This window comes from Octodon degus, unplaced genomic scaffold (assembly GCF_000260255.1).
Source record: "Octodon degus isolate 3935 unplaced genomic scaffold, OctDeg1.0 scaffold00092, whole genome shotgun sequence".
NCBI lineage: Eukaryota > Metazoa > Chordata > Mammalia > Rodentia > Octodontidae > Octodon > Octodon degus.
Genome location: NW_004524668.1, coordinates 106974 through 116784, shown reverse-complemented (window position 1 = coordinate 116784; position 9811 = coordinate 106974). Strand labels below are relative to the sequence as shown.

Below are 9811 nucleotides of genomic sequence, written 5' to 3'. Positions count from 1 at the left end.
CAATGATCCTCCTGCTTGAGCTTCCCAAGTGCAGGGATCACAGGCATGCACCATTATGTCTAGCTCAAGCTTTCCAAATAGTAGGGACTTCATCAATGTACCTTCACTTTGTTTTAATTTAAGCCCTCATCATTTTTGAGAAATGGAATCTGTCTTTCTGATCTAAAAATTAGGCTACAGGGTATAGTAGGAAAAGAATAGAGTTGGATGACTCTGAAAGTCACCTGTGCTTATTATTAGCTGTGAGATCATGAGAAAGTTCCTTAAACTCTAATATTCCAATAATAAATCCACTTGATAGAAATGACTACTCACAGTGTCAAAAAATATTAAACAATGTACATAAAGCACTTACTATATAATAGGCACTACAGCCATGGAAGGTAGCTACAACTTTAACTACGTGACTTCTTTGAACCCAAGCTTTCTTTTTTTTTTTTTTAAATGAACCCAAGCTTTCTATATGTAAAATGAGTACACTTCTTAAGTGAAATTTAAATAAGATCGACCAAAAAAAAAAAAAAAAAAAAAAAAAAAAAAAAGAAAAGAAAGAAAAGATCGACAGTGTTTAGGAACCTGGTATGTGTTAAGTGCTCATAAAATGTCAGGCATGGATACTGCTGTGTCTCTCTTTCAACATACCTAGACAAGGTCTCTTTCATTTTTCCTGGATTAAACCCTTTGGCAAAATGGGACTCTTCCCTCTCAGACTTTCCAGGCCTGAGACACCCCTGCCAAAGCCAGAAGAGCCCCATGGGAATGGACAGGATTTAACACTGCAGCTGTCCTCCTGCTGTCCCCTGCCAGCCATGTGGACCTTTCATCACGAGCTCTTTCAGGTCAGAGTCCAAGATAAGCACATCTCTAGGGCTTCCTTTCAGACAAAGCTCCCTGGAGACTAAAAGATCTTTGGTTTGTCTGATGGTTGATCTCTGGAGGAAGTGAAGAAATACCATCCTGCTCTTACATGGAGACATCAAGTCTCAACGAACAAGCTTTAGTAACAAGGTGGTTGAACTTGAAACGCAGCCTGATAAGGGTGTTCTTGGCTACTAATAAATGTAATAAATAACTTATGTCGCCTGTGGAGGCCTTTTTACAGTTTAAGAGCACTTTCACACCTATTAGCTCACTGGCTCCAAAACATAACCTCTCCCTAACATTAATAGTCATCTCCATTTTATAGATCAAGAAACTAAGTCCTAGAGAGATGGTTCGATCTGCTCGAGGTCACTTGAACCGCGTGGGCTAACTTCCAAGTTCCCAGCATGGTCAAGAAGAAATGGGCCCCTTCTTTCTTTCTTTTTTTTTTGGGGGGGGGGGCCGCTGGCTCAGAATGCCTTCAGGGCCGGTTTGGCTGGCTGGAGTTGTGGGGATGGAACCACAGCAACCTGAGCCTGACTGCTTTGTTGAAGCAGTCACTTAAAGAATTTTGGCTGGGGAGATGGCTCAGTAGGATAAGTGCTTCCCTGGAAGCGTAGGTTCCTGAGTTCAATCTCCGGTTCTGCCAGAAAAAAAAAAAAAAAAGAATTCTGGTCGGAATCAGGGATTGAACTGAGGCTCTTGGCTTGCCGGGGAAGCGCTTATTCCACTGAGCCACCTCCCCAGCCCCTGGGCCCCTTCTTTCACCAGCATGAAAAACGGCAGTGAGCCTAAGAGTGAAGCACAAACGTAGGGAGAACACAGAAAGAAGCCTGGGTTGAGGGGAAAGCAGGCTTCGGGGTGGAGCTCGGGTTGACAGGGACTCCCAAGTGGGACTCCGGAGTGAAGGGAGAGGTGACACGTAGGTAAACTGCGGGCGCGGGCAGATACTGGAGGTGTCTGAATGGGTCACAGAAAGGACAGAGATTATAGGTTAATGTGCAGCTTCTGGGATTGAGAGACAAGGAGGTCATAAATCAGACTGGAACGTGAAAAGGTATGCAGACAGCTCAGTTGAGAACAAGAGCTTTCTCCAACCAAACTTACCCAGCCAAGGTGATCCCTCAGAAGCAACCTCAGAGGTTTCACTCGACGGAAACAAGAAACCGCCCAGAAGCCCATGACCCTTTGGTAGTTGTAGTTTCCAGGACTCAACCCGGACGCTTAAAAGTATGTTCCATCTCTCCATCTAGAACTACAACTTCCGAGGTGCACCGCGAGAGACCGCGCCTTGCAAGCTTAGGACTACAATTCCCAGGGTTCTCCGCACGAGAAGCGCCCTGGGATGCGGTGCGATTCCTCCCCCTGGTGGTAGTTTGAGGAGCAGCCACCTCCAGGATAGACTAGAACAAGGATTATTGCTTAAAGTCTCCGTGAGTAACCCTCCGCCTCATCGTGCCTCAAATAGCTCCCGGGTGTGCCTAGAAATAATGCAGGCTTTTCTTTATTCTCAAGAAAAAGGAGCAGGAAGTCTTGCATTGTTTTGTGTTCCCCTTTGCTTCTTACGAGAATAAGAGAATGACCATTTGTGTCAAGGGTATATACCTTATTAACCCGCAGTTATTGACAGCTGGAATTTTCCATTGTCCTCGAGGGTCTCACTCGTTTTGATTAGCGAGGAACCTGAGATATCAGCAGGTCCATTGCTGTGCCGTCATCCGTCCCCCACTTCACTGCTTTACGCTGGTTCTTAGGGGAAACTCTAGCCTCAAGAGAATTCCCAGCCTAGCCGAGAACTCACACAAAAGAATAATGACGACACAATGATGTGTGTTGTAGTTGAGACAAACAGCGAGTGTGGGAAGCCTTAAAAAGGGGCAGCTGCCGGGGCTGTGGGAGAGGAAGCTGTGTCCTTAACGCTTCACGGAGAAAGTGATGTTAAAAACTGAGACCTGGGGCTGGGGAGGTCGCTCAGTGGCCTAAGCGTCTGCATCCTGAGTTCGATCCCTATTACAAAGCAAAACAAAAAATGAGACCAGAAGGAAATACTTAGCTATGAGTGTGCTGGGTAAGAATGGGGAGAGAATTACCTCGGATTCTATCCTCCAAAGTCCTGTAAACTTCCATAAGAAATTCAGATCATTCCTGTCTGACTGCCTGTGATATTTCTATCTAACTTAGCTGTCTGCAGTAAGAGAACAGCCTGGCTTCTGCCTGGAGGAGGTGGCATCAACATGAGATGATCGACAAGGCTCTAATTTTCCTGGGATCGAGGTGACTACAGGTTTAGGACAGTGACTGAAGACCTCTGGGCATTCCTGCAAGTGGCATGGAACCCAAAGCTGTAAAAGCTTGCAATGGGGTGTCAAGGCATATCCCGAAAATTACCGTGGGTACTCTGATCTTCTTGTCCTTAGTTCTGAGGCAGAATAATGTAGTTTTGTTTTTATGTAATACAGGGTCTACAGGGTCTCACTACATAGATCGGACTCATAGTGATCCTCCTGTTTGCAGCCTCCCAAGCGCTGGGATTACAGGCATGCGCCACCATGCCCAGTCTCAATCGCCATCTCAGTGTACTCTGGGAGTGGGGCCCACACGGCACATGGGGGCTTGAACCCTGGCCCCTGCGCTCTGCCTAAGCAGGCATTTTAGTCTGCTGAGCTATCACTGGCTTTAGGATAATGTAGTTTAAATTCAGAGATAATATATCTTGTAGTATTAGTTTTTTTGTTTGTTTGGCCAGCTCAGCTGGCCCTGAGAAGGGTCTGGCGAGGCATGCAGTGTGAGGGATGGAACCAGGGTCCCCTGCACCTGCCTAAGCTTGCCTAAGCAGGTGCTTTAGACCACTGAGCTAGCTCACTGGCCCTAGTACTAGTTTTTTTAGACAGATGATTATTACGTGATCAATGAATGTGCTGACATGTAGAGGTGAGCTATGATCTGGCCCAAAATTTTAAGGTAATAATAGAGAAAAAATAAGGTAATGAGAGAGAGAGAGAGAGAGAGAGAGAGAGAGAGAGAGAGAGAGAAGGAAGAGTGATGCCTTTAGTCATTCCTCCTGCCTTTAGTCATCCACTGGACAGCTGTGGGCCCAGCCTCTCAGTCTCTATTACATCTCAACATGTGAACTCAGTCTGCCTGTCCTCTCCACCTGGGACTGTGTCCTACCTGGTGATCTGTCGAATCCTGCTCTTCCTTTAAAACTTCTCTGAAGTTCTCCTTCTCCACAAAGCTTCCCTGATCCCCTCGGTCCCTAAGGACCACTGCCTGCCCTGTGCCATCTGCCAGATGGGAACTCTTAACTCTCCCACACACTGGGAGCTCTTTTAGGAAGGAGTCCCACATATGATCTCTCCGTGTTCCCCCAGGTCCCCAGCGTCTAGCTTCCCTGCTTTGGGCTTCTTCAGGCTCATCTGTCTTCCTGGAACACTGTCGCCACCACCATCTTTCTGGGAGACAAGCCATCAGGAGAGTGATGACAGCCCTGCACTGCGGGAATTAAGCCATGGATTTCATTAAAGCTGTGGTTGGTGGTGATGGCCAGAGAATATAAAAAGCTTAACATGGTTAGAGAGGGCTCCCTTTGGATAATTAATTGGGGCTGTGCAACTGACCCAGAACACTCATGACAAACCAGAGTCCCTGGTCATGATAGGATCATGAGGTTGGAGGTTGTTTATTCCAGTATCCTACTCATAGCCCAGGACATGCTGGGGCCTTTCCTGGCCAGATGAGTTCCAAATTTCCCAGGGACCAGGATGTCACAGCCTGCTCTACCTCATTTGTCACTGTTAGGGAGATCTTCCTTGAGTCCACCCAGACTCTGCTGTTGCAAAATAAGCTGATTATGTTGATCTCATCTTTTCTGGGATGAGCAATGAATTGCTTTTAAATTTTCCACAAGCTGATTTTCCAGTCTTTCAATCATAGCTTCATGGCTTCTAGTAACCCAAAGTCTCCTTCAAATCAGCTGCCATCCCAGCCTTGGTGCTACATTATGACTCAACTATTTTTATTTATTTATTTATTTATTTATTTATTTGGTACAGGATCTCGCTACACAGCTTAGACTCATAATGATCTTCCTGTCTCAGCCTCCCCAGCAGTGAGATTAGAGGCTTGAGCCACCATGCCAGGTCTTGGTGGCTGGCACAGCATGCCAGGGGTTCCAGGGCCAGCACGGCATGCAGTGCCATGGATCGAACCCTGGTCCCTGCGCTTGCCAGGCAAGCGCTTAGATGGCTGAGCTATCTCTGCAGCCTGGTTCAACTATTTGAAGTTGGTATTTGGGTGAGCAGCTTTGGATTTTCTGCTTTTCCTTCTGCTGTCACCAACTAGAGTGTGTCTTCAGCAGTGCGGAAATCAGGTATGAGCTAGTTTTTCAGTTACTTCTCCACTGCTGATGACAGTCACTGTTGCCTGCCCCCTTCTTCAGAGCCCTCCAAAGGGGAGGATGCTGTGTGGACCACCAGTAAGTTACCAATTGGGTGAGGGCTCTTTTGCAAAGTGTAGCTCTTATAAAGTCTTGGACTTTGAACATCAGTAGCTATCGGCTCTTAGCGTTAGTGGCCCTCCTTGGGGCTCAGAGTCAGCAGTTGCCAGTGGGACTTGCCATCTCTTCTGGCCCCTGAAGCTGGCAGCTGGCTGTGTTCAGTGGTTTCAGCTCTCACTGGACTAGTTCAGTGTGCTCTGTATGCCATCTACAAGGTTTTATTAGAACCTATGCTGTAGCTTAAGGCGGAAGAGTACATGGGCTGACCCACTGAGAGCTGAGGGTGCTCAGGTAGGGAGGGGGGTTTGCGCACAGTGTCAGGCTTTCTGTTTTATCATGGTGGGGAAGGGGCTCCTCACTGACTTGACTAAAAAGAGCTGTGGGGCAGAGTCATCCTGGGTCAGTCTAAGAAGGAAGCTTGCTACAGCCAAGCAAATGTCTCCCTGACTGGCCCTGGGCCATCTGCTGTAGCCAGACTGGCCAGAAGGCATTTGGGGCAGCCTCCACACAAAAAAAAATGAAAAGCACCTCTTGGGGAGGGTCAGGTCTTCGTCTTCTGTCTCATTACCTGCTCAAGTTAGTGGATAAGGCTTTCACAATCAGGTATAATAGGTTTCCAGTAAAATATGAAAGTGCACTCACTTTGTTTTGTTTTAAACATTTGTTGTGGGGCTGGAGAGATGGCTCAGTGGTCTAAAGCACCTACTTAGAACAAGCTTAGCAAAGCATCAGGGACCGCGGTTCAATCCCCCAGCACCACATGCCAGTACTTGGGAGCCTGAGGCAGGAGGATTGTCACAAGGTCAAGGCCAGCCTGGGCGGGGCTGTCTCTCTACCAGCACGGCTGCTCTTCTGTGAAGTCTGTGTTCAGCATGGAAACACCAAAGCCAGCCCAGTGCTAGGCAGGCTTCTGGAGCCCGGGGCTGCTTTTCTTTCTTACCTGCTGACGTTTGTTGCCGTTTCCTCTAGGCTGAAACTCAAGGACATAGAAGTGGCTTTCTTTGCTGGGTATGGTAAGGCATGTCCATTATGCCAGCTACTCAGAAGCCTGAGGCAGGAGGATAGCAAGTTGGAGGCGAGCCTGGACAAATTAATGAGGCTGTGTCTCAAAATAAAAAAGTGAAAGGACTGAGGATGTAGCCCAGTGAGTGCTCCTTGGGTTTAATCCCTAGTACTGCTAAAAAGGAGGAAGAGACAGATGAGAGGGAGAAGGAGGAAGAAGAGGAGGGGGAAAAGAAAAAGGAAAGAGAGAAAGCAAAGGAAGGGAAGGGAAAGGAAAGAAAAGGAAGGGAGGGAGGGGGCAGGGCAGGGCAGGGGTAGGGTAGAGTAGGGCAGAGATTTTGTGTGTGTGTGTGTGTGTGTGTGTGTGTGTGTGTGTGTTACAGAGTATTGAACTCAGGACCCTGCGCTTGCCAGGCAAGCACTTATTCTATTGAGCCTATCTCCCCAGCCTGGGCAGGGATTTGGATGACAGAGGGCTGTGGTCCCCAAGCCAGGAGCCTGGAGGATTTTGGGTAGTGCTGGGGTTGGAAACTGGGGCCTTGCACATGACTGAGGTATAACCCCAGCCATGGAAACTGAACTCTAAATCCCAGTTGTACCACTTCCTGTGAGACCTGGGACAGTGACTATTCTCAAAGTCTCCACGGCTTTGTCAGCCAAGAAACAGTTAACATTCATGTTATGGTGTTGTGGCCAGTGTAGCTTAAAAGAGACTACAGCTGTTTGTCACAGCTGCTTAATTGAGGGGCTTGAATTTGTATACAACAAAAGCCCCTAACACTAAGATAAAAACAATGAAACAAAATTAATAAACTGTTGGAGCCAGGGAGATAGCACAGTGGCATAAGGCCCTAGCTGGCAAGTACAAGGTCCCGAGTTCGATCCCTGGCAATCCCCCAAAATAAAGTTCACACGCACACACACATGTAATGGATTAACTGAATTTTGTGTTATAACTGTGGGAAATTACTAGAAAAAACCTTGTGCTTCCTGTTATCTACTCTAAGGAATGTGTTCTCAATCTCTGCTCAAGGCTGTTTAGTAGTAAATAACTGTTTCTTGTCAAGGCAACAAGCTGAAGCAAACTCCCTCCCTAACCATGAATTCGCTTACCAAACAGGATGTGAGTTTTATAAATACCCGCTGCTACCTGGGTTTGAGGAGTGGGTTCAGCTTTCTCCTGCATGAGAACTGGCTGAGACCTGAGCTCGTAAATAAAATAGCTCTATTCAAATTTTAATCTTTGATCTGGTTCCTATGCTGAGTGACCCATAACAACACACACACACACACACACACACACACACACACACACACACAGCCTATTACACAGAAGGAAAAGTACAGAAAGAAAGTTACATCACCAGATCAGAAGAGCCTCAACATGTGAAATTCCAATTCCAGCTCTGGAACAATCGTGTCAATGGCTTTCAGGATCGTAACTGGGAAGGGTCTGTGGAGAGAATCCTCTCCACGATGGGATTCCAAAGTCCCCTCCAGTGAAGCCCCTTAATAGTGGTTGAGGCAAAAGTTGGTAGTGTCCCAACTGTGTGTGACCAGAAGTGTGGAGTTTGCAGTCTCCAGGGACAGATGTCTGTGTCTTTAGGTATGTAAGGGACTGTCCTTGGGAGCTGGCCAGGCTCACGAGGGTGTCTCTTTAGGTCAGGATGTCCTGCCGAGGTACCCACAGGTAATCTCTAGAACAAGGCCATGGGACCGTGTTGTCAACAAGGAAGATATTTCTCTACTCAATTTTAACTTTTCAGCAAGTATGGAAGGGACTAAGCTGTGGATGCCTCCCTTGGTTTCTTTTTCTTTCCTTTTAAATTTTTTTTAAAAAAGGTATTTGGTACAAGGTCTATAGGGTCTCACTATACAGCTGGAATTGGTAGTGATCTTCCTGTTTTCAGTCTCCCATGTGCTGGGATTACAGGTGTACACCACCAAACCTAGTCTCAATCGCCATCTCAGCGCACCCCAGGGGGCAGGACCAGCACGGCAGACCAGGGATCAAACCCCAGTGCCTGTGCCTGCCTAAGCAGGCACTTTATAGTCCACTGAGCTATCTGGCCAGCCCTTAAATTTGTTTTTTGAGACATAGTCTTGCTTTGTAGTGCAGACTGGCCTTGAATTCGCTATGTAGCCCAGGTTGGCCTCAAACTCACAGAGATCCTCCTGCTTCATCCTCCCAAGTGCTGGAATTAAGGCGTGGCCCCCAGGCCTGGCCATTTCTTGGTTTCTTGAACTTGATAGGCGCTGAGGTGGATCTAGGTTTTGTGGGGCTGACGCTTATACAATTCTGAGAAAGCCCTCTTTCAGAAAAAAAAAATATTAAAATATCTTACTTTTCCTAAATTTACAAATCCCATGAGCATGTGAACACATTGCTAGGGCCTCAGGAGTGGCGCTGCAGCTTCAGCCTCATGCCTCTCCGTCACTCTGGCAGTGAGGAACCGCAAAGTTATGCTAGAGCTTTCTTCTTTTCAATTCACCGCCTTTGAACAAGTGCTCCCCAAGTACCCTGGCCTTTAGCTGAAGCCCGCTCAGCTGTCCTACTGAGCCGCTCAGCCCTCCCCAGCTTCCCTCGCCCGAACCCCTCCGCTCCAGGTCCTGCTCCCCGCAGCTGCCCTGTCTGAGGGCTTCCTAGTGCCCCGCCATTCTTCCTGCTGCTGCCCTTTCTGCCTCACAAATGGCCTCCTGAGTGTAATTCCAGCATGGAAGTCTCAGGTTCTGCTTTGCTGGGACCTCAAGCCAAGACCAAGGGCAAGAGCTCAAGACTACCTCAACCAAGTGGATGAACCAGAATTTGAATCCACGTCCACACATGTCGAATTCCTACAGGAGTGACTGCTCCACCATGTGACAGCTGAGTCCTGAATGTGGAGCCTGACGTAAGGCCCCTCACGTCCCAACTCCAGCCGATCTATTTCATTTCCTCATGCTTGGCTGCTGCTCCCTTTAGGCACATCAAACTGCAGGGACAGAATGTTCCCCAGCCTCGCCCTGCCTCAGCAACTCTTGTCTCCTCTGCAGAATATGTGACCCACCCGTGGGCACCGTCCCTCGTCCCTACCACCTCCCTTTGATGAGCTCCAAACAACGGAGTCCAGCTCTGGGAAGGAGCACCTGGTGCCAAGAGCTTGTATCATGTGATAGACACAATAGTTCTGAAAGGTCAGTAGCACCATCCCTGGTTTGCATGCAGGGACCTGAGGTACATGGAAGCCGGAAGGCTTGCGCAATGTCCTCTGGTCAACAACTGGCAAAGCCAGGCTGAAGCTCTTTCCCATCTTGCAAGATGGCGGGTGAAAAAACTGAGAAGCCAGACACTAAAGAGAAGAAATTTGAAGCCCAGAAGGCTTCTGCCAGTGGCACTGGTAAAAAGGGTAAGGTGAAGAAGGCAAAAAAGTCCAAGAAGGGGCAGCCCCACTGCAGCCGAAATCCTGTCCTAGT

General features: G+C 47.9%; 1 protein-coding gene across 1 annotated transcript in view; it reads right to left on the bottom strand.

The window, feature by feature from the left end:
• The window catches only part of Pafah2 (platelet activating factor acetylhydrolase 2), a 53773-nt gene that overhangs the window by 43263 nt on the left and 699 nt on the right, over window positions 1-9811 (bottom strand). The gene's annotated exons all lie outside the window — the stretch shown is intronic.